Raw genomic sequence first — 26,914 nt, 5'->3', positions numbered from 1 at the left:
AATCCAGTGAGAAATTTGACTCCTGTTGTCATTACAAGAATGAGTCCACTTTCCCTATTCCCCTCACATCAGAGCATTCAGATACAGGTCAATGCCAGTGTTTTATTCATCCTCACTTTCATGAATGTGAGAGACTCATTCTATGTCCCAGTTTCATAAAGCTTTTCTGGTTCTAATTTAAAAAAAAAATTTAAATGTTTATTTTTGATAGAAAGAAATCGAGTGCAACGAGGGGAGGGACAGAGAGAGAGGAAGACAGAGAATCTGAAGCAGGCTCCAGGCTTGGAGCTCTCAGCCCAGAGCCCAATGTGGGGCTAGAACTCACGAAATGCAAGATCATGACTTGAGACAAAGTCGGACACTTAACCAACTGAGCCACCCAGGCACCCCTCGTTCTATATGCACACTTCATGCAAAATATTTAAGTCCTGTTATCCAACAAAATGAAATAGCTTACGTATCTCTGCTAGATTCTAGGCCCAGAGCCCAGCAGTTATGTAACTTCAACTTCAGGTAATATTCTAGCTTTCAGAAGAGTACATGCCTTTGAATTAGCTTATTCTTATATTTTTTAACATGCTATGTGTGGAGAAGATGGGGAAATCTCACAAATAAACTTACAAGACTTTTGGATATGAAGTTATGATTTTAGTCTTCCTCAATCTAATTTTTTTTTTTTAAAAAGCAAGCTTTCTTCAATTAATATATGTGATCTGGTTTAAAAAAAAACTTGTAGGAACTTTGGAAATAGAAGAATGTAGTGTGCCTACATCCTTTTCTCTCCAGTGGGATTTTTATATCCCTTTTTTGTTTGTTTGTTTGTTTGTTTGTTTTTGTCTCCTTTTGTTTTTTTTCCTTTCCCATAAAATGCCTTAAATAGATTTTCTTTAATCCACGTCAAATCCAATGATTTACTTCTGTTCATTTTTATGCTTGTATCCTCCTCACCTTACTCCTCCACTAGTATCATTAAAATGGTCATTCATTTTGTCATCAAAACCCTTTATTGACCTAAATTAATCAAACTATCTACTCCTTTCACATATTAAGCTTCCTTCTCTACTTCTAGCATCGGCTTTCCTTGGGGGATGTTGACTCAGTAACTTTATAATTCTACTTTTCACAAATGAAGCATAGAGTAATTAACAAACTAATTCACAATTTTATTCTATAATCTGAAATGCCTGTTATATCTACTATTTATATTTTATTTCCAGGGACACTTTATTAAAACAGAAATTTATTCCCTTTAACTTTCACTATTGAACAAGCAAGACTACTTTCCAGAAATATTTCTTCCATTAAAATAGCTTGCACAGTTTTGATAAAAAGGTCTAAGCTATAGTCATACAGACCCTAACAATAGTAACTAAACTTAAAATTTAAATGCTTTACACAAGTTATTTTTAAATCCTCCCCGAAACCTCACACAATAGATGATATTTCTAAAACCATGCTCAAGATGAGTTAAGGCTTACAAATTATGAGTAATTTGCCTAAAATCATAGAAGTTAAATTAATTGTCAAAGTCTTTGAGCATTATTAGGTCACATCAACTACAAAGTTTTTGGGCTACAATTAAATGTTTACACTGCTGTGCTTTGTATAATTTAATTTGTATTTACTTTAATCCTTGATTATATTCTGCTTTATGGTGAAACTGTATGTGTTCATGTATTCATTATTCTTTTAGACTGTGCTCTTGGTAAGGGCAGAAATCCCCAGAGTCTGCAACACTGACTTGAGGTGGCTGGAGTCACTCTGTGAGAGTTAAATGAGTCTTCAGCACGAAAGACATTTTAAGACTATTGTTAATTAGCAGCTTAACTACTTTCTAGCCTTGTGGAAGTTGACTAACCTTTTTCTTCATTTGATGAAGACATTAATTTCATCATTTTGGCCTCTTTCTAATTTGTATAATTATGAACTCCCTGCCCAAATCTAGCCTGAAGCTTTGGTTGGTTAAATATGTTTTGTAGCTCTCCCTAAAGAACATTAAAGAGGCATCCTTGGAGTAACTACTAATCAATTATGGGTAAGTGATGTCCAAGGGCTTATGTCCTTATTCTTGTAATCATTATATGGATTTTTAAGATATCTATAATTAGGAAAACTATCTAACTGCATATTCTTCCACTTACAACCATAAATTTCTCTATCCATCTACCTATTTATCAATTCTCAATCCATCTACCTATTTAGGCTCCTTGACTACCTAACCTCTCATCAATTATCCATATTTATATCTGCAAAATGATTGATCTATCAAACATCTACCTTTCTAAGAATAGGTATAAAAGCACATGAATTTTATTTAACTATAAAAACAAAATATAGGGGCGTCTGGGTGGCTCAGTCGGTAAAGTTTCCGACTTCGGCTCGGGTCATGATCTCACCGCTTGTGAGAGAGCTCCATATTGGGCTCTGTGCTCACAGCTCAGAGCCTGGACCCTGCTTCGGATTCTGCATCCCTCTCTCGCTCTGCCCCTTCCCCGCTTGTGCTCTGTCTCTGTCTCTCTCCCTCAGGAATAAAACACTTAAAAACAATTTAAAAAATAAATGAAAACAAAATATAAAGAAATATAATATTTTTTTCTCACTTAAAAGCGTAGGAACCCTCATTCTGTTCATTATGAAGCCAGTCCCAAAGGTCATTAAAGTTTCCATAAGGTGTATCGCGGTCTTGTTAGGACTCTCTTTATCTTGTTTGAAAAGTCACTGTTAATATGCTAACCATATAAACTTACATGATCTTAAAAGTTACGAAGCTTCATAGCTTGTATTCACAGGGAATAGGAATTTTTACTGCGACCTGTAGCCCTGGGAACTAGGTTCAAACTTCCCCAGGTGAAATTTTCCTCTGAGGTGGTTTTTCTGTATGAGATTCTGTAAGGGAGTAGGGTTTTTGTCACTCATTCCTCAGGAAATCCACAAAATTTGTGAATAATTCCCAATTCTTGTTCCATATTCAAAAAACCAATCATTTTGCAAAGAAGTTTCCACATTTAGTCTTCCAATAATTCCCTTCTATCACTTTCCAATCTGAGAAATTCTGTCTAGTTTTTCTGTGAAGAACTTAGAAATGATATTGATATCTCTTTCTTGAGTGAAGGTTAGAGTAAGTCAATTGGATGCTCAGGTACATTAGGTATTGTTCTTATATAATCATCCCCTGATATGTCTACACATCAATATATTAATCCATATATTTTGGATTAATTAATACAACTCATCAATAATGTCTTCTATGTAGTATTTATGTATGTATGAGTGTGTACGTGTGTTACATGTAGCATTTTGTGGAGATTTAGAAGGGCTAGGGAGAGAAGGAACTAAAACAGCCATTGAAGTAAAGAGAGTAAATGTACTTGCAGGTTATTGGGTCAATGTGCATAAAAAAAATGAAGAAAATGGAAGTGGTTATCAAGAAGAAGAGGAGGAGAATGAAAATGTGACAGTGGAAAGGATGGTGGCTAGAATTTTGGTGATGTAAATAGGAGTTTATAAAACAGTGGCAAAGCAAAACAAATACATTTATATTACAACAAAGAGAAAGTGGTTCTCACCCTGGACAAATGACTGAGTACTTAGAAGTTGATTTGGGAAACCACCAGAGTTGGGCAAGGATTTGCACATGTGTTCTATAAAAGGAACATTACCAATAAAATGGACTTTAAAAATTGGTGAATGAGATGTTTAAATCAGTCTGAGCCGGAACAAGATAAACGGTAAAGGCTGCAATTTTTAAACCAAATTTGTAAGATTTATGTGTGTGCATGTGTTTTATGCCTATGTGTATTAGTATTCTATCGCTTCATAAAAAAATGACCACAAACTTAGCAGCTTACAACAATACAAATTTATTATCTCAGAGTATCTGTGGTTCAGAAGTCCAGGCGCAACATAATTGCATTCTCTGCTCAGGGTTTTGCAGGTTTCACTTAAGGTGTTGGTCTCATGTGAGCTCATTCAATGAGTTAGTTTTACAGCCATAAAACCCGTGACAGCTTCCATCTTCTTCAGGATAAGCAGGAGAAAATTAAATCATTCTTTGAATGTTTCCTTAAGTTTTAAGGGATCCTGCCCGATTAAATCAGATCACGTCCCTTTTGATCAAATCCAAATCAAGTGATTTGTCATCTTAATTACTTACATGAAATCTTTTCGCCATGTAACATAGCATAACTACAATGTGAGACCCGTCATATTTACAGCTACTGAGTGCACTTGAGGGAGGAAATTATACAAGGTATCCTCCCCAAAGGATGGGATTCTTGGTGGTCACTTTAGATTATTGCCAACCACATTGATTGCTCCTTGTTGCAGACACTGTCAATGTCCCTCCCATGTCTCTCAGTATTCACCATCATTCTAGTTTAGGTTCACTTATTGGGTAGATCAGAAGTCCGAGGAGTTAGCACTCTCAGTTGCTGCTTTCAATGAATAATGAACAGGAGTTGAAGTACAAATATACCCATTTTTGTGGCCCTTAAATATAACTAATCAATGTCCCAACTGTTTTCCAGAGGTGTTGAACTCTAGTTATCTATGGAGATAATATTAATAATACACCCAGTGTAAGTTTTCTTCTTTTTGTCTCTTTTTCTCACTCCTCTTAAGGGTTTCTTGGGATCACCTCCCAAACAAACCACTCACACTTACATTCTTATTCAGGGCCTGCATCTGGATGTATCCCAACCTGCTTCAGTGAACTAATGTTATTTTATTATAAAGCACACTATGTAAAAAAATATATATATGTATGGTTGTGTATATAATACATACTGTACTAAATTATATCTATCTACATATATATCAATCTACATGTATATACATCTACCTATATATACTACATGTATTGATCTACATATATCTATCTACATATATAAATCCATTTATATATATACTATGTATATTATTCATATATGAGCATAGATATATATGCTTATGATTTTTCTAAACAAAAAAATTTCTTTTATATGTTCCAAATATGTAAACTTTTATTCTGTTTTTTAAAATTTTTAATGTTTTATTATTTATTTTTGAGAGAGAGACAGAGAGAGAGAGAGAGAGAGAGAGAGAGCACGAACAGGGGAGGGGCAGAGAGAGAGGTAGACACAGAATCTGAAGGAGGTTCCAGGTTCTGAGCTGTCAGCACAGATCCAGACATGGGGCTCAAGCTCACAAACCACAAGATCATGACCTGAGCTGAAGTCGGATGCTTAATCGATTGAGCCACCCAGGCTTCCTTGTAATCTTTTATTCATAATAAAGCCTTTATTTTTATATAAGTATATCAGTATACTGATTTTATATAAGTATATTTATTTTATATATATAAGTATACTTATTTTATATAAGTATATTTTATATAAGTATATCAGTATATGCATAATTATTAAAATATTTAAGCTACTTAGTGAAACTCTAAAGAAAACCAATATTCCCATCATATTAAGTTAGTATCACATATTTCAACATTTCAGTAAGAGGTACTTAATGGTATTATACAGACTATTCTTTCACATACACATATTTTACTTTACACATATTTCTCTACTAATTTCATCTTCAGCTCCTCGTAGATTAGAATTTGATTGTATCTGTGCCTTGCACAAAGATCTTCATATATATCTATTGATTAAGTGGTTATTCTTGTAGCATTAAGTACATCAGTTTATATATTTTCATATCACTTATGTTCCCTGCTTATAAAGGTATTAATTTTTTATTGTTTCTTAGGATAATTTATAACCTAAGATAATAAATTTATTTCCACTGTGTCCTAAATAGTTACTAGATATCACTTATGAATCACTTTCCTGGTGATTAAAGAATTGCCCAGACAAATATGCTATATGAAATAACTATAATGTAAATTGCATTTATAAATAAATTGGTCACATATTAATACTGACACATAAAAACACATAAAACATTTACATATTTAAATTATAGGGGCGCCTGGGTGGCGCAGTCGGTTAAGCGTCCGACTTCAGCCAGGTCATGATCTCACGGTCCGTGAGTTCGAGCCCCGCGTCAGGCTCTGGGCTGATGGCTCAGAGCCTGGAGCCTGTTTCCGATTCTGTGTCTCCCTCTCTCTCTGCCCCTCCCCCGTTCATGCTCTGTCTCTCTCTGTCCCAAAAATAAATAAAAACGTTGAGAAAAAAAAATAAATTATATAGTATATTTTAATTTTTATTATTTACTATTTTATACTATATTTATCTATATTTTCAGTGCTATTAGATGATAGTGATTTAACCATTCTGGTAGTTTTAAACTGCCATCAGTAGTTTAAAATAGCAGTAGTACAGTTTGTGCATAAAAGTAAATATTTTCTACTATACACATTTACAATATAGATTTGTATAAATACCAATATAAGTTGGTACACAGTATTAAAATATTTAAAAATTAACTTGATATTTGTAAAGAAACAATCTCCAGTGTCAAATTTCCATGTTTGCATATTCAGGGATATATTATTTCTGATTTTATCATGTGTCTTAGTTACATATAATATTTTCTTTATTTTATTTTTATTTTTTAAAGTTTTTAAATGTTTATTTTTTTGAGAGAGAGAGAGAGAGAGAGAGAGAGAGAGAGAGAGAGAGAGAGAGAGAGAGAAACAGAGTATAAGTGGGGAGGGACAGAGAGAGAGGAAGACACAGTATCCAAAGCGGGCTCCAGGCTCCTGCTGTCAGCATAGAGCCTGACACAGAACTTGAGCCCATGAACTGTGAGATCATGACCTGAGCTGAAGTCAGATGCTTAACCGACTGAGCCACCCAGGTGCTCCTAAAAAAAATAAAAAAAAAATTCATGTTTATTTTTGAGAGGGAGAGGGGGAGAGAGAGAGAGAGAGAGTGAGAGAGAGAGAGAGAGAGAGAATGAACAGGGGAGGGGCAGACAGAGAGGGAGTCACAGAATCCTAAGCAGGCTCCAGGCTCTGAGCTGTCAGCACAAAGCCCGATATGGGGCTTGAACTCTTGAACCGTGAATCATGACCTGAGCCGAAGTTCGATGCTTAACCAGCTGAGCCACCCAGGTGCCCCTAAAAATTTTTTTAATGTTTATTTTTGAGAGAGAGAAAGAGAGAGAGAGAGAGAGAGAGAGAGAGAGAGAGAGAGAGAGAGAGAGAGAGAGAGAATGAATGGGGGAGGGGCAGACAGACTCCTAAGCAGGCTCCAGGCTGCAAGCTGTCAGCACAAAGCCCAACATGGGGCTTGAACTGTTGAACCATGAGATAATGACCTGAGCTGAAGTCAGATGCTTAACTGACTGAGTCACCCAGGTGCCACTTCTTTATTTGTTTTAAATGAGAATTTATAGAAAACCAAGAAAACTCACATATCATTGTATATTTCCTTTTTAAATTGTTTTTAAATGGTTTATTTGTTTATTTTGAGAGAGAGTGTGAGCAAGGGAGGGGCACAGAGCGGGAGAGAGAGAGAATCTTGAGCAGGCTCAGCACTGCCAGTGCAGAGCCCATTATGGGGCTAGGGCTGGAACTCAGGAACCATGAGATCATGACCTGAGTTGAAGTCAAGAGTTGGTTGCTTAACTGACTGAACTACCCAGGCTCTCCTGTATATTTCCTTTTAAACACATTTTAGTGAAGCATTCAATCTACATGTGTTGTACCAGTTCTAACTCCTTTTAGAGCACATCTTTTCAAAGACTTCTGTTCTTACTATCTTAAATTTCTCTTGCCCAATTGTCTTCTTCTTTTTATTTCCTTAAATATTTTTTAAATTTATTTTTATTTATTCTGAGAGAGAGAAAGAGAGCAAGCAGCGGGGGGGCAGAGAGAGAGGAAGACAGAATCCAAAGTAGGCTCCATGCTAACAGCACAGAGCCTAGCGTGGGGCTCTATCCCATAAAGCATGAGATCATGACCTAAGCCTGAAATCAAGAGTTGGATGCTTAACCGACTGAGCCACTCAGCTGCTGCCTCTTGAATTTTTTTAACTATAAAACACACATATAAAAAGATGCAGAAATCTTAAGTGTAGAGCTTGAGGAATTTTCAAAGAATGAACATAATAATCACTCTGATCAAGAAGCAAAGCATTACCAGAATGCCAGAGCCCCGTTTCAGTTGCTTCTTTTCCACCACAGGCATTGTCCTGACTTTTATCACCATAGATTAATTCTGTATATTTTTAAAGATGCCATGTATATAGACATACAGTGCATGCACCTGGCTTCTTTCACTTAACATCATGTTGCTGCAGGTAGATGTAGTTCAATCATTTTCTGTGCTGCTCACTAATTCATTGCATGAACGTACCACACTTTCTTTATTCATTCTACTACTCCATGAATGTATTCAAAACTTTGCAGTAGCCAATGATTTATTAAACAGTACACCAAAAATGTTTTTCACAGAGAAAAATTGTATTAAACTACATTAATCTAAATGTAGTTTAAACTACATTTAGATTAATGTAGTTTACATTAAAATAAAATAAAAAAAAACTTTTGTTCACCAAAAACAAACCATTAAGAGATTAAAACATTTTTATGAAAAACAATGGGAGAAGGTGCTTGTAATAAGTATATGTGACAAAGGACCTACATACAGAACATACAATGAACACCTATTAATAAGTAAAAGTAGACAACCCAATTGAACACCATCTATTATACACTTTACGCTTTAAAAACTTTTTTTATTGTTTTCTAAAATTATTGCTCAAAATCTCAAATTTACTGGTGATTTATATGAAGGACTTATCAAAGTTATACCTTCCTTTGTGAAACAAATTTCAAAAAAAAAATTGGATTTCCCTAACCATTCTTAACATCCTCCTTTACTAAGATTATTTTATTTCCTTTGAGTCACAATGTAACTCTAAATTCATAATGTGAAGCTCATGAGATTCAAATCAGAACAGGCTAAAACCCATGACACCCTGGCTTATAAATGTCAGGTTATCAGTAATGAACTTAAAGTTTCTGCTGTGTATCTGAAAGCAGAGAGGCAGCCTTTCAAAGTGTCTTTTAACTAGAATTTAGAGCTGGTGCTGCCCCTTGTACTTTCTCTTCAGCTCTATTCAGGACAGACAAAAGAGCGCTATTGTTTCCCATGAGTATATAGAAACAGGGACCCTGTTATCTTTATTGTTCCCAAAATTCAGTGGTATGGAGATAATTTTGGTTTACCAATATTTTGTCCTTCTCAAAATATTTAATCATTAATGTCAATGTCATTATTCCATAAACAATAATTTCATAAAGCACTCAAATAGTCAAGTAAAAATCCGGGAAGAATACTTGAATACATCTGAATCACTTAACTGTTTTTTGGGCTTGGTGAGATGCAAAATAAATAATGAAATGGAAAAATTATACCTTGAAACAAATTTGGCCCAATGTTTACTGCCATCTAGGTGTCTAAAATAGACTTTATAATTGTTAAGGACTCCTTTTTTCCAGTAACTCTTAAAATTAGTTTAAAAAAATAGAATTGATTCAGGAATTTATTAAATCTTCATTGTATATCCATTGACTATTGAAATGATAATTTCTAGTTATATAATTATTTGGGGGATAATAACAAATCGTGGGAATGGAGACAGGTAGATTAAAATGAGCATAAAGTCTTGATACATTGCCCAAAGAATGGATTTTCCTACTAAATAGCAAAGTGCTATAACAAGCATACAAACTAAAACCTAGTTTGTATCAAGTGTATACACATAAAATTTTTCCAATATGATCTGTAACAATATCTCATTAGTGGTATTATCTGTAACCATTTAAAGTTAAGTTTAGAGTTTATCAGTTTTAAGTATAAAGTTGAGCTTCAGGTTTGGAATATAAATTTATTAAGCTTATTTATTTATTTTTGAGAGGCAGGGTGGGTGGCAGGGGCAGAGAGAGGATCCCAAGCAGACTCCACATGGTCAGCATAAAGCCTGACACAGAGCTCAAACTCACGAGCCATGAGATCATGATCTAAGCCCAAATCAGGAGTGGGACACTTAACCCTGAGCCATCCAGGCGCACCTTGACTGATTATACCCGAATGATTAACAGTAATGGATCTAATGCTTGTTAACTTCCTACTTTGCCCAAACGGTGTGCTAAATGCTGTACATTAATTACTGTCTTTCCTTCTAAACTAGATCATTAAGATCGTTATTCCTATTTCATAAAGTAAGAGACACAGAGGCGAAGAAAATCCTTTGTTATGCAGTTAGTAAGGAACAAAACTGATATTTACACTCAGCTAAGTTAAATTTCAAAATACAATCCAATCAAGTTTTTTAAAGATGATCATTTGACTGGCTCAAGGAGTGTAAAAATACTTAAAAGTATTATAAAATATTACAAGCTGGGTTTCTCTGTAGTTGATATAGATACTTGAATTAACACATTATGGTCCTTTGCCCATTGCATTTGACCTGATTTACGGGGGGGGGGGGGGGGGAATAGGAAGTTTGATATATGTACTAATAACCAGGTAAAAGGAAAAAAACCTTTCTCTACGTTATTATACTCTTTAAGTGAAATCATTGTGAAAGAAATAATGAGTGCATAAAACTGTAAAAGTTTAACAGAACTTCAGGTTCTGACTAACACATGAGTATGAAACAAACCTTAGTTTCTTTTCTCATCTGTAGGGGCTCCTTGACAACACACTGTTTGCCACAGGTCATTAACATAAAAATCTCTATAGATTTAAAATTTGATTTGTATGCTTATGTTGTTAGGTATATAGGTCATTAAATGAATTTTAAAAATAATGTGCAATATTCATGTCTATTCTGAAAAGCTTTTTGTTTTAGGTATGCGTATTGCATTCTGCCTCTAACATTACCCATTCCCAAAATAACAAAACAAATCTATTTCTGATCAAAACCAAAGTCAAAAGTTTGGCTTAATTAACCAAATAACTAAAGGCTATTTTATTATTTTGTGAGGATTAGTAGTCTTAGCCATAATATTTCATTTTTCAAAAATAATCTATTTAATCTCTATAATCTAAAAATATGTACATGGTTTTACTATAATAATAACATGGGAGCTAATGCACAGTCTGCCATGGTCTACCAAAAGGCTGATTAATTTGCAAAGGGATATGAATTGATATTTATTTAGTAGCAATGTTTTGTTAGGTACTGAGAATTAGCTCAGTAAAAATTAGCTGTCTAATTTTATCTAATACTCTGACAGCCCTATAAGACATGTGTTATTTATTATTGCTGCTTGTAGCCATTTATTCAATTAACAGTTACTGCCCTAATTAGATACATAAAAATGATAAGTCAAAATGCTCTTTTGAAAATGGGAAATTTTGGCATTATTTATTCTTTGTTTCTTAGAATTGGTAATATCCTCATACATTAAATAAGGTGAGAGCCCCGAAGAAGACTGTTAGCAAACCAAGTCAGTGTATTAAGTCAATAATTGATAATAAAATTATAAAGTATTTATTTTTGGAATATTGTAGTTCTATAGTCTAGATTTTAATTTATTTGCAAATATTTTCAAGGATTTATTCTCTCTGTATCACACACACACATACACACACACACACACACACACACACACACACACGGGACATATTTTTTCTCTTACATTTCAATCACTACTAGTGGTCTTAATTTTATATAAGATAGCAACAACCTTCTACTGAAATACATATGCTATGAAAACATATTTTCATCACGTAGCCAGAAAGATGTATATTCAAAGCCTTTTTAAAGAAAATCAAGATACAATTTATCAAGATGTATGAGCAGCAAGAACTTTAATTGCTGGCTTAATAAATTTAATTCTTCTAATATTAAAAAGCATATAATTATCAGAAGAAATTGATAGACTAGAAAAAGGGAGTAGAAAAAGGACAAGAATGGCCAAATATACCCTGAAGAAGAATGAAAGCTAAGAACTCTACAGGGTGTCAGAGATGGAGTTAGCAAAATCTACATTGAAATAAAACAATTAAAACAGTAAAGTATTGTTATAAAGATGGGAAAATGGATCACTGGAACAAGATAGAGAGTCCAGGAAAGGTCATATATGGAAGGTCACCTGATGTATAAAAGCGACATTATGATGCAATAGGGAAATAATGGTATATTCAATACAATATGTTGGGTCTATTGGATATTTTTATGAGAAAAAGTTTTTCTTTATCTTATATCATGAACATATGAAAAAAAATCATATATCATGATATCTTATATCATGAAAAAAAATCTTATATCATGAACATGTTCACTGGTACAGTGAACATCTAAACATGAACAGCAAACAATAAGACTTTTAAAACATTAGACACTATCATTATTTTCCGGGTAGGCCAAGAAATCTTAATCAAAAGCACTGACCATTAGTAAAAAAAATAAATAAATAAAATAAATTAGACATTAATGTTAAGGAGTTTTACTCAGCAAAATACAGTGTTAGAGTGAAAAACAAACACTGGATAGAAGAAAATATTTACAAAATACATACCTGACCAAAAAAACCTCAAATGTTTCCAGGGTGTGTGTGTGTGCTTGCATAAAATTCACAAATTAGTAATAAAATTAAAGTCAAAGCAATATACAATGAATAAAAACTATAATAGGCACTTCATAGAAGATGTTGAATTTCAGTTAAACTCATATTATTCCAGGAATAGAAAAAGAAAAGTCATACAATACCAAGATTTGGAACCAAGAACCTAGAACTTTCAAGCACTGAACAGTGGGAGTACAAAGTGATTAGTACAGGGCTTTGCCTTTTGAAGTTGAATATAACTCCAGGATCTGATATTTTCACTCAGGGCTATCCCAACAAAGATGGCTATGTGCTCTTTAGAAGACATGTATTGTAATATTCATTTCAAAACATTTCATTATAGCCCCAAACTAGAAATAAAACAAAGTTCTATCAGCTTTAGAATGGTTAAAAGAAGTGTGGTTTCTTTCTACAATGTAATACTAGGGTATTGAGAATTAACAAATTACTACCGTACAGGAATACATGGATAAATCTCACAAACAAGATTTTTTTTATTTTTTTTATTTTTGGGACAGAGAGAGACAGAGCATGAACGGGGGAGGGGCAGAGAGAGAGGGAGACACAGAATCGGAAACAGGCTCCAGGCTCTGAGCCATCATCAGCCCAGAGCCCCACGCGGGGCTCGAACTCCCAGACCGCGAGATCGTGACCTGGCTGAAGCCGGACGCTTAACCGACTGCACCACCCAGGCGCCCCACAAACAAGATTTTTAAAAAGGTATAGAAGACATATAAAAGAGTACATTTCATAGAAAATTGATTGCAAAAAATTCAAAAACAGGCAAAGTAATTTAAGGTTGTGGATCTCAGGATAGTTTACCCTAGGGGTGGTGAATGAAGGTGGTAACAGAGTCCCTTCTGGGGTTCCGGTAATGCTCTACTTCTTTGTGTGTGGTAGAGATTTGTTCACTTTGTAGAATGTAATTGACTTATACAGTTATGATCTGTGTACTTTTATTCTCTGAATGTTATACTTCTATAAAAAGTTAATACAAATGTTATTATCAAAGTATAAGAATACCCTCCAAAGGCCTGAAACCTGAGCTTACAAAGAGGATTGTATACGAGGTAAATTTCTCCATTTTATAGTAAATATTCAGACATATTGTAAGCTTATTACTGGTTATGTACCCCGATGAGAAAGAGGAAAATCAGCCAGAGTATCCAGAAGTACTGAACAAGTCCCAAGAGAATGGTAAAGGGAGGAGTCTTGAAAGAACTGATAGAATCCTCAGTCTGATTTGCAGTTTTCCTTTGTCGCCAGACACCTGCCAAAAACTTCAAGGTCAAGGAATCATGTACCCCTGATTGCAGTTTCTGCAATGTCTTTAGGTTTGTTGGAATAATTTAGCCACTTTATCATCAACATTTGCAACCTTTGCACAAGAATGGTCTGAATATTTGCACTTATAAACATTAGAAATAGCAAATAGATACGAAGTACATAAAATGAATCTTAAGAAATAAAATTAAAATATGAAATTTCTTCAGGAAAGAAGTTGTATTTGCAACAAATATGACTACCCGCTTTGAGTAGCAACAGATTTAATTCTTTGTTTAAACACGTGTCCAAGAAATGTATCTCTTTAGGAGCACTTAATTCTAATACTATATAAAATAAAATAACTTCAGTAGCCGCCTTGCATGGAGAAACTTGTTATTGTATTCTCCCCAGCCATCAAAGCCAAAGTCAGAATTTTCCATACGATGAGTGGGACATAGCTGTTTACATTGGTTATTAGTGACAATCAGATAAATTTGTGGCATCATATTATAACCTAATAGTAAATAATCTGTGGTTGGATTCTAGTCAGTGGTTGTGAATAACAAGAAAGGATGTCCCTTCAAGTTAGAAGCTTTCAAGGGCCCACTCAGTTGTGGGGGGTCCAGGCTAAGAGCCTGTGATTCACAATGGGACCCTAGAGAACAGGAGGGCTAGATATAACCACTAAGGAATTGTACTAATCATAACAGTTGATAAAAAGAAAAAGAGAAAGGGACATGTGTATTGTATGAAGGATCTGGGATGCTTTTGGGTATCAGAAAAATGGCAGACTAAATTCAGATATCATTCATTGAGAAGTTGACACAATGGACAGAATTGTTGCAGGTCCTGGAAGGGACTAGGGCCATAGCAGAAGGCTTCCAAACTGGAATAGGAAGGACTGAAAAAGCTATTGGGTGCACACATATGCATGTATGTATATGCACACATGATCTTTTCTGTAAAATTTTAGAATTATACCTATCGGGATGCATTTGCTGACACAGTTGCAATTATCTCAGCATGAATTAGACAATTGATATTTTATTTCCAGCATTACCATTCTCCTTAGGACAATCTTCTTCCTATCTAATATTTTCAAATGTTTCCATCAGTTCCAAAGCACTATGTTTCATCCAAAGCAAGCTAAATTTTCTTTGAGTCTACCTTGTTCTTTATCTAAAGAGCTAACACCTGAAGGAACATCTTGCCTGTGTTTAGTTGAGAAAAATTTTTTGTTGTTGTTGCTGGGGAATAAACATCTTGTTTTTCAGTCTCTGGGCATTGTGAATAGCAGCTTGAAAGAACAACCTAAAATTCTCAACAGTAATTTAAACATATAGGCATGGCCAGATGCAGTTACAAAGGCAAACTCTGCCAGGAAATCTCAGGTGCTTCCAAAAACAGTCCAGCTGCTGCAGTGTCAATATTCCAAAGAAATTGATGACAGTCTAGGTATGAATGAAAAGTGAAAGGAGAAATTCACATGTAATATCGCCTTTCCTGTTCTCCTTCAGAACTCCAAATTTTTCTGCTTGTCGATTCTTATGTACAAGTGGGTGTTCATATGCAATGCTTTCCCTTTAGGCCTATTCAAAGCAAGGGCATATTAGAGAGTGGCTTTTGTTATATTTAATATCACTGGATTGTGCTTTGAAATCTAATAATTCCAGGATTACTATGGCCAAATTAGGAGATTTGAATCTTACACTGTTTCCTCTACAATTAACCACTGAATACATAAAATTCACTTACCCTTTTTTTATTTTCTCAGCTATGAATCCATGATTCTTGGATTTTGGAAATAATGGTCTATTCAAAAAAATTTACCAGGATACCAGGATACCAGCATACATTTCTAAATTTTATTTTTATTATTAACAGCATTAAAACCAACCAATATATGGGACTATTAATTTAAACTCCTGCTCATCTCTTAATTTCTCACATTATACCCAGTCAGTCCATAAAATCAAAAAGCAAGTTATCACAATCAGTGTTATGGAATATTTTCTTCTCAGACTTACAGAAATGCCTCTAGAATTTCACTCATCTAACTAGTAGCACAGAATTATCATGGAAGCCCTCCACCTCCCTATTTTGCTGTATTAGAGAAAATACAGATCTGACTATGAAGCAGGGAGAAATCTTCAGTGTTAAATAAAAGTATTCTCTCACATTTTAACTTTTTTTAATGTTTATTTTATTATTGAGAGAGAGAGAGACAGAGCATGAGCAGGGGAGGGGCAGAGAGAAAGGGAGACACAGAATCTGAAGCAGGCTCCAGGCTCCAACCTGTCAGCACAAAGCCCCATGCGGGCCTCGAACTCACGAACTACAAGATCATGACCTGAGCCGAAGTTGGACACTTAACCAACTGAGCCACCCAGGTGCCCATTCTCTCACACTTTAAAGTTGGTTTTCAAATACACTCAGGATAAAATGATCTGAGACAAATTATTAGAAACCTGAATTAAAATTTTTGAAATATAAAAACAAATGGTATCCATATTACATTATGATTTTATTTTTGCCAATGTTTTCATTTTCTAGAATATGCAAATTGTAAATTCATTCAGCCAGTACTACGTATAGTATCTATAATAAGCCAGACGCAGTTACAGACCAGAAAGCGTACCATAATAAAAAGTTGTCAGGCTGGGGTTTTGTCAGGTTAAGTTAATAAAAATAGTCTTAGTTTTTAAAATTGTTTTTTAATGTTTATTTATCTTTGAGAGAGCAAGAGACAGAATGTGAGTGGGGGAGGGGCAGAGAGAGAGGGAGACACAGAATCTGAAGCAGGCTCCAGGCTCCAAGCTGTCAGCACAGAGCCCAATGTAGGGCTCAAAATCATCAACAGTGAGATCATGACCTGAGCCATTCAGGCGCCCCAAAACAATGCTATTTTTAAAACTATGCTTCTCAGTAAATACTTGAAGTCTCTTGGATGTATACGGTCTTAATGTATATCTAATATACCCACGTAATTAGAAAATATGTTAAATGAAATCAAAGTTGTTTTCAAAAGTGGCTCTGCAATTAATAAAACTTCTAAACTTATAAAATTTAAAATTACTGTTTGTTCCCTCAGCTACAGTGCATAATAAAATGCTCTTATAGCTTCACTCACACATGATTCTGTTAAAGTTAGTTGTTTAGAGTGGCCTTCCTAAAGAGATTGCAAGTTTTAGGAGGTCAGGAGAAACTGATGCCTTCATGAGTCTATACTCAATTTCTAGGCTATTTATAGTCACATAGTAAGAGTTCACAAATATTTTGTTAGACAAATGGCCTTTTAACATTTATCTTTAAGTTTTTGAGACTTTTTGATCTTTTGGTTATTTCTTCATGTTATAAATTTTTTCTCGCTCTGTGCTATATTATCAACTCAAACACATGCCATATCTCATGTTTCCAAACACGATTTACTTTGGTCTATTCATCCTGTCTCTTTTGAAGACAGTTTTAAAGCACACAGCAACTTAATAGAAAAGTTCAAAATATTTTGAATGGTAATCCCTTCCTAGGTGTTCTATACAGATTTTTAAACAACCATCTGTAAAATGGTTATAAACGCATATTCTTGATAAAGCAGCAGGGAGCATATGTATATATTTTTGAATTGTAATACAATAAGAAGTAGAATGGAAGGATTTAATAGTATTCTTCAAAATGCTCCATGGGCACATTGCCATAATACTTAAGCAAATGGCTTTTTGTATCCTTTTCTACTGAGTCAATATTAGTAATTTTCATAACAGCATCTTATACAGTCAAGAGAGTCATGAAGGCATTTCTGCCATGAACAGAATGAGTTTATATGGAATATTGATTCTTCATGTCAAACACAGCTGGAGTGTTTCACCAGTAATTTTAGATCTAGCATACACAGTAGCTTCCCTATCCCTCATACCTAGTGAATCAGAATAAAAGTGATTAATAGGAGCCTTAGAAAGATGGTACTCGAAGGCTGGGTCCATGCAGCACCAAGGGAAATGGAGAAAATGGTTACTAGTCATCTTCTAAAATACTACGCAGAGGACAAACCAAAGCTGCCTTCCTTTCCAGATGCTTTCCGGGGAACAATAATCCACTTCTAAAGAGCCAGGTCACTGTTTCTTTCCCTTGATCCCATTGCAGATCACTGTAGAGCATGCCATTCTCTGTGATGGGATTAGGCATCTGTTACAGACAGATGGGCTACCCTGAGTAACACATAACAGGTAATAGCAAAGCAGAATGGATATTCCCCAATTCTCAGGGTTGATTTAGTTGGATGCTCCTCCTATGAATACGTTGCTAAATTTTGCAGGAGTTTAGTGCATTTCAGAGAATCATCATGCTTCTGAGGACAGTTTAATGGTTTTTAATGCTTTGAGGTGTATCAGAATTTCCTGATTGCTAGTTTATATTTCATCTTCAGGTTTTCTTTATCATTTGCCTATATCATAATCATCATATAATTCACATCTTACGGTTTTGTTTTCATGGGACCCTTAAACTATTCAGATTTCAAAATCTTAGTTTTCCTTTAGACTCACAGACAATGTGAAGGTGAGGCATCCTATGATACGTTCTCTGGCATCTTCAGAACCTAACTTGTATAATTACATAACTGCTTCTTTATATAACTAAAATCCTAATACCACATTTTCTATTGAAAACTAGGGGCGCCTGGGTGGCGCAGTCGGTTAAGCGTCCGACTTCAGCCAGGTCACGATCTCGCGGTCTGTGAGTTCGAGCCCCGCGTCAGGCTCTGGGCTGATGGCTCAGAGCCTGGAGCCTGTTTCCGATTCTGTGTCTCCCTCTCTCTCTGCCCCTCCCCCGTTCATGCTCTGTCTCTCTCTGTCCCAAAAATAAATAAACGTTGAAAAAAAAAATTAAAAAAAAAAAAAAACTAATAAACTACTAAACATTGAAAACTACTAAATGGATTGCCAGATTGTACTTAAATGTTATGTTTAGTGGGTATATTTATATAATACATGTATTTAAAATACATATTGAGCTATATATATTCAGTAAATGTATGTGACAGTTATTTATATATATATGATATATAAATATTTATGATATATATTTATATGCATATATGATGCACTGATCAGAGGTTTTAGAGTTAACAGTTTAAAGTGACTTTGAGAACTTATAAATAAGGAAGTTCACTTTTTACTTCTGTGTTAATAAAATGCAGAACTGAGTTTGGGATAGAACAGAAACATATGAGTGGCCTTCTTTATGTTATCTACAAAAGCACTTCCAAAGATTTTAAAGTGTATGAGCTTGGGAGAAAAAAACAGATCCACACTTTTTTTCAGGCCTTCAAAGTTTGAGGTCATCTATTACCACTGATAAAATACAGCATTGTGACTAGCAATGGATTATCCCAATTCCTACCACATTACCCTGTTTCATATTTACTGAATATTTATCACCATTTTAAGTCATGTAAAGATGAAAATTCAGTGTGAGTAGGGAAAGAAAATAGATATTAGGCAACATTTTCTGTGGTTGCCAAATTCTAAATTCCCAGCGGCAGCTCACTCTTTGAGGGAGAAATAGAAGAATAGTCACAATTGTGTTACCATATGACAAACTGTCACTTCATGAGAAATAGAAGGTATATTTTGAATCTAAATTCCATAGGTATTTTGTGTGTTGACCTTAGAAAAACATGTATAGTTTGTCATACCCATGACATTGCAGAAACAAATCTACATCTAGTTGAATATATTTAGACCTGTGAATTTTGTGCTATAAAAGATAGGAAAGGAAAATGGTTGTGACATATGTAGCTATAGAGAAGTATTTACATTTTATTAACATGTAATACTTAACACTTTAGACTATGCTAAGATACAAACCCTAATGATAAGTGTACTCAATTTATTGAATAGAGTTCATGATAGCAAATGAAAGTCTTTACTTTTAAATTGAAAATATTAATAAGTAATTTTTGAAATTGTGAAAATAATTTTAACTGTTATTGTTTTGAAATTAACAAAAGTATCTTTCTGGAGGACAGATATCAAAGGTATATTGACAGTTTCTCCAAAATTTAATTACTAACGAATAGATAACACTAAAGCATTTATTATAAGGCAGACACTGTTCTATGCACTTTCCAGATATTAACAATTTTTTTGTAACACTACTATGAGATAAGTGGCAATGTTATTATTTCCTTTTATAGATGAGGAAGTGAGTCAAAAGAGAGGCATTAAGTGACTTACCCCAGATAACAACAGCAGTTAAGTGTCAATGCCAAGTGTTCTCTGTGGTGATATGTCATCTTTTATTTTTGAGTAATTTTTTAAAGATACTTTTATGGGTTGAACTGAGTTCCCCAAAAGGATACACTGAAATCCTAATCTCAGAAGATGATCTTTTTCAGGGGTGCCTGGGTGGCTCAGTCTGTTAAGCATCCAACCCTTGATTTTGGCTCAGCTCATGATCTCAGGGTTCCTGAGATCAAGCCCCCATCAGGCTCACTGCTGACAGAGCAGAGCCTGCTTGGGATTCTCTCTCTCCTATCTCTCTGCCCCTCCCCCTGCTCACGTGCACATGTGTGCATATGTGTGCACTTTTCCCCTCTCAAAACAAATAAAATGAAAATGAAAAGAATATTATCTTTTTTTGGAAGTAGGGTTGTTGCAGACTTTTCTTTGGAAGTAGGGTTGTTGTGATGTTGATTAACATCACACTTGAGCATGGTGAAACCCCAATCCTAAATGACTGGAGTCTTATAAAAAGAGAAGAGAAACAGACATAGAAACTACAGGGAGAACAGAGCCATGCGACAATGGAGAAATTGGAATGGTGCATCTACAAGCCAAGGAACACTGAGGATTACCAGCAATTACCAGAAGCTAGAAGGACAGATTCTCCCCCACAAGTTTCAGAGGGAGTATGGTCCTACTGAAATCTTGATTTTGCACTTCTAGCCTCCAAACATGTGAGATAATTATTTTCTGCTGTTTTAAGCTAGTTCATTTGTAGTACTTTGTTACTGTAGCCATGGGAAACTAATACATTCACTGACTATATCAATATGCAAAAACAGGGAGAAAAATGTAATAAAAAGATAGGTAAGTGTAACCTTCAGAAAGGTGGAGCTTAAATATGGGCAAGGGTCTATATAAAAAAACTTTGAGGCTTTCAAGGGACTAGTGCTTCTTGCTTTATAGATGACAGGTTGACAGATTACTAGGAATTAAGACACATTCAGTTTTGAGAATAAACTTAGTTTCCGAATATGCTTTGCTGAACCACTTCAGGTATCTAATTCAGCCCCACATATGTATACAACTTAAACTAGAAATACTGAGAATGAAGACAGCATGTCTTCTCTTTGATGAGGACCTATATTCAGTGCCTAGCAGACGGCTCTACCCACCAGGACTTCACTGTAGATAGGGCACTATTCGTGGTGCTGCTATTGTGATGGTTCAAGTTTAACACAGAAAATGTGTCTGAGTTTCTTCCAGTGGAAAAGATGGCACTTATTTTTTTTTCTCTCTCTCTCACTTCCTTTTATAATGGGTTGCAATCAAATCTGGGTAAACTTTGACATGGAGAGAGACATTATCTGTCTAGGATTCTTATGAATGACAGGATTGTCCTAGACTTCCTCCTTTTAGGCCAAGGTGGACTTTATGCCCTCACTAATATAACATTATACTTTATTATATAATATTGACTGTTTTTCTTGTAAGATATGGAATAAGAGAAGTATGTCTCCTTTTAACCACATTCACTAATAATGCAAATATTAGGAAATGCACTGAGGTAAAAATTAAGAGAATGGGCAGGTATACAATGATTATGGTTTGGAAAACTCAATATTGCCAGTTTTCTCCCAAAATGATTCAAAACAATATCACTCGAAACTCAGAAATCTCCTTTGCAGAAATTGACATTGATTTAGAAAGTTATCCAAAAATTCAAATAATGCAAAAATAGTCAAGAGTCTTCAATTTAAGCAAAGTTAACAGAGTTAACAAGTTGATTTCAATACAAGGCAGAAAGCTAGAGTAATAGAGACATTGTAAATTTGGGGAAGGAAAGGAAATATATCACTGAAATGAAATATGGAATACAGAAATAGACATACATGATTTTTATAAAAGTTGTTAAGGCAATTCAATAGTAAAAGGAGCACCTTTTTAAGAAATAGGTCTGGAACACCTGGATATCTGTATAGAAAAGAAAAAGAATCTCACACTCTAACTTACTTCAAAGGCAAAAATTCATGGTGTATCATGAACCTAAATAAAGCTAACACTATAGAGCTTCTACAATATAACATAGCCAAACATGCTTTGACCTTGAGGTAGATTTCCTAGCTTCACAAAAGCACTATCAATTAAAGAAAAAAGTTGAAAACTAGAAAGCACCAACATTAAAATATCTGCTGATGCCACTTTGGCAAATCAATCGGCCAGCCGATGAATGAGATAAAATGTTTCACATTTGATGAAGGAGTTCCTGAAAGCATAAATAACTTCTTCATATCAGCAATACAAAATTTTAAAAATTTTTGAATAACACGTCAACAAATTCTGCTTGACCTGCCCATTTTCCAACTGCCTGAGAGCTCAGGCTGGTGTCTTGGGTCTCCTGAGTATGGGCCAACACGGCCAAGGGTGGCAAACAAAGGACCATGGTACAAGGTCAACAGGACTACTGGGCAACTGGCAGCCAGTGGTCGCTGGAAACTGGGCTGGTGAAGGCATTCTGTCTCAGTCTCACTGTGCACCTACACTTTGTCAGAGTGTTCTGATAAAAGCACACGGGGGCAGTGGGCCATAAGTGTGGCTGCCCATTGGCTCCAAGCCTTGTGAAGGAGAATGGTGTGTGTGGTGCTGGCACCACTTTCCCTTCAGAACCTTGCAAGTTAGTTATGCTGCTCATGGATGACCTGGGGATACTTTTCCCAGTGAAGCTCCATAATGCCCAGCAGTCTCTCCTGCATGACATCATATGCATATTTGATCAAAACCTGATTGATTATGCAGAAATTGTCAGAAATCATTTACAGTCAGATCTTCTATGGTTTTGAACTATTTACCAACAGGAAGGATTCCCAGAACTTTATCAAGAATCATCACTCAGTGTTTTAGATGTCCTACCATTCTTCGTGGGGTGTCGTTTAGTTTACCTGGAAAAAATTGGGAATGGACCTTGAGATGAGTTCTCTCATCTCCAGGACTTTCTTAGTAGCTGTCTGGCTGCTAGAGGAGAACAGACCCACATCGCTACCTCTGACACAGAGTGAGAAAAAAAATGCAGACTCAGATCCCCTGTCTCCCTTTCATGGGTGGAGATAGATGTCCATTAGGAGAAGTGGAGTTCTTTATCAGGATCACTACTATAGTGAAAGACCAAGGGGTACTTGGGGTTCTGAAATGGATTGACAACCAACTTCCTGAAGACAATTCCTACTTTGGAGTTATGATTATCACCTTTGAATTCTGGAGGAGAATGTGTCTCTATCAAAATGGTTACATTGTGTCTCCTCCGAGTTATAAACCAACCCCAAGCGTAGATCAGGGTTTTTGACTACAGGAATTAAAGAAATTATTTAAAAACTGGAAAACTAATCTAAAAGTCTGAGTCTGTAAAACTGAATGGAACTAAAAGTTCACTCATTAGAGGTGTATTAGAATCATAAATAAATATATTCTTTTTTTAATTTTTTTTTAATGTTTATTTTTGAGACAGAGAGAGACAGAGCATGAACGGGGTAGGGGCAGAGAGAGAGGGAGACACAGAATCGGAAGCAGGCTCCAGGCTCTGAGCCATCAGCCCAGAGCCCCATGCGGGGCTCGAACTCACGGACCGTGAGATCGTGACCTGAGCTGAAGTCGGACGCTTAACCGACTGAGCCACCCAGGCGCCCCACATAAATAAATATATTCTTAACAATATACTTATATAGAGAAGACAAGAGGGTAGGTGCTCCCATCTGCTGTTCTTAGAAATGAGAAGTTTCAGACTTCTCTGATTTCCTCCAGCCTAATGTCCCAACAAACACCTGCACTATGGAAAGGTTTCACAATAATACTATCTCATGCTGGTATTGTGACAAATTTTATAACAAATTCCTAGTAGTAATTTAACTTATAATGGACTTTATGAATAGAAACCAGACGCCAGTGAAAGAACTCTACCATGATACCTGAAGGCATCATGCAGTTGAAGTAGAAGTAGCAGATAGCATGCCACGTGCACATGGTGGCGGTTGATGCAAAGCTTGCACAAGCCAAGGAGGGCTCATTTCATACAACTTGACCCAAGACTTTAAATATTCTTCTTGAACTCATATTCTTTCTTGACTTCTGAGTGCACATATCAGTGGAAATTATGCTGTATCAGAAACTAAGTGAAATATAGTAATAGCTAAAATTTTAGAGCCACTTTTTATCTAGGTATGAAACATCACAGGTTTAGACTCTTTCTTTTACACAAGCAGTTTTTACAATGACTGGCTAATTATGGCTCAAGTCCATCTTCTGATTGATTTTTACTCATCAGTTATGTACAGTTCAAGTAGCCTGATTTCTTTACATTTTTAAACGGTCTTGCATCTTACTTAGCCTGAAAACACATTATTTAGATAACTTAGATTATTCTAAAAATAGGTTCTGATAGCCTAGAAACATTCAAATGGACCTTTTGACAAATAAACCAAAAATGGAAAAAGAAAGTAATTGATGAAACATCTCAGGCACATTGGTACTAGCTTTTTAATCAAATCTCAGGATTTTTCCACCTTGGGATTCTACATAATTTATAAAATTCTACCTTTCAAATGTTGCACATATATATACTTTTAAAGTATCGATAGAGACTATCAAATTATTAATTTTCCCATCCCATACATATGTGTATGTACATTCAATTAAACTACGTTGAAATTATTTTTCCTATTACACTTATTTTCCAAAGGGTTAAAAAACTTCATGCATTCATGAAAATAGGTACACAAATGGACAAAATCACTTAAAAATATGTTCAATAACATTAGTCATTGGTAAAAATGAAAAATGAGAGTAAGATACCATTTCACAAACTCCACAATGGTTAAAAATAAAAAATCCTGACATTACCAAATGTTGGCAAAAATTTGAAGCAACCTGAATATTTATATAGTGATTGTGAAAATAACAATGCCATCTTGGAGAACTTTTTGGTGATTTCTTAAAAAGGTAAACATATAGGGGTGTCTGGGTGGCTCAGTCATTTGAGCTCCTAACTTTGGCTCAGGTCATGATCTGTCAGTCTGTGAATTTGAGCCCCACATCAGGCTCTGTGCTGTCAGCCTGCTTCAGATCCTCTGCCCTCCTCTCTGTCTGCACCTCCCCAGCTCATGCTCTACCTCTCTCAAAACTAAATAAACATTAAAAATAAAACTTAAACATGCATCTGGCCAATTTTTTCAGCAATCTCATTTTAAATATTTTCCCAAGAGAAAGGAAACATTTCTGCCTACAGAAATGCTTATGGTAGCCTTATTAAAAATAGTACAAAAAGAAAAAGAAAAAAGCTATCAAGAGGATATTGTATAAATACACGTTTTAGTATACTCATATAATAATAATATCAATAATATAATATCAAAATAATATCAAAATATCAAAGAATGAACTTCCGATTTATGGCAGCAACATGGATTAATCTCAAAATTATATCAAATGAAAGAAGTGAGACTGAAAATAATGCATCATTTCCAATGGCATTTGTAAATTCTAAGAACAATGGCAACTCAATTAATACATGTGGCAGAAATCATAAAGTGGTTACCTCTTAGAGTTAGGGTTTGAGGTGGGTGAGAATTGACTAGAACAGAATACAAGGGACATTTCTAGGTGATGGAAATGATTTATATCTCTATTGAGTGGTAATTACATAGATTTATAAAATTGCCCAAGCTCATCAAATTGAATACCTAAGATCTATTCATTTTATTGTATAAAATTATCACTCACACTTAAAAAAATCTAATAGAATAAATATCTTCTCCTATATTTTTATCTTAATGCTATACCAGAGTCTACAGCATGATTTAATGACTATTGGGAGAGTGGTAAAAATAATAATTTCTCTGTATCCTTAGCTACAAAGGGGTGACTTTATTAAAGCAGATAAAGTATAATGATAGATGTTGGTGCTTTGCACTTGTCCAGATGAATATCATCCACTCAGAGCATTAGGAATACAACTATTACTCTGGAGGCCGTGCTTGTCAATTTTTCATTCATAAGGCAAGCCTAGAGCTCAAGTACCACTTTACCCAGTTAATCTGTGCCTTATGACTTGCTTGATTTTGCTATTCAGAATTCTATTAATTTTTCAAGTATGCCCAAAATAAATAGCCAAAGTAGGCTTGCTACACCAAAAGGAAAAAAATATATAGTTCTATAAAAACGTTGTCCCCTTCACTCAGCATTTTAATTAGAACAAGAAGAAAACAAGAGCTTAGCTAAATTCTGGAAGAATACACAGATACATTAAGGAATTTATGCAATTTTTCTGGCACTGGTTCATTATTTGCCAGGCAGGCAAGAGCCTCAGTACAGCCAGAAAAAGCTCCCAAATGGGACTGGTTAGGCACGTTATATCTTAAATAACAATTGTGCCCTGCTGTTGGAAAGCCTCCCAAATGTGACCAGTGGGGAACATTAGATCTTAAATAACAACCATGACTCTCCATTTAGAAAATAAATCAGTGTTTAAAAGAAACCAGTCTATGCAAGTACACTGTGATTAAAATTAAGTGAAATTAAGTGTAGTGTGATTGGATAGATTTTTTTTTAGGAGTTTGTACAAAATGGCAATTGCTGGTGTAACCAGGCTAAATGTACTTCCTTGAGACATTGCGCATGCAAGAAATGTTCTGGCCACTAGGTATCTTAAGGGTTTTTAATTCTATAGTATTTGCTGATTTGCACTGAAGATGTTATGCAGGTTGGTTATATTGAATACAATATTCATTTGCATATAATTATTGATTATTTGTTGCTTAATCTAAGCTAAATACAGAGATTTTGAGATCTTCACTCCTTAAATCTATACATTTAATATATAGAAGAAATAATAGATATTAAGATATAGAAGAAATTAA

This window comes from Felis catus, chromosome F2, assembly GCF_018350175.1.
Source record: "Felis catus isolate Fca126 chromosome F2, F.catus_Fca126_mat1.0, whole genome shotgun sequence".
NCBI classification, from domain to species: domain Eukaryota; kingdom Metazoa; phylum Chordata; class Mammalia; order Carnivora; family Felidae; genus Felis; species Felis catus.
The sequence above is the reverse complement of the archived record's forward strand: the minus strand, read 5'-3'. Positions refer to the sequence as shown.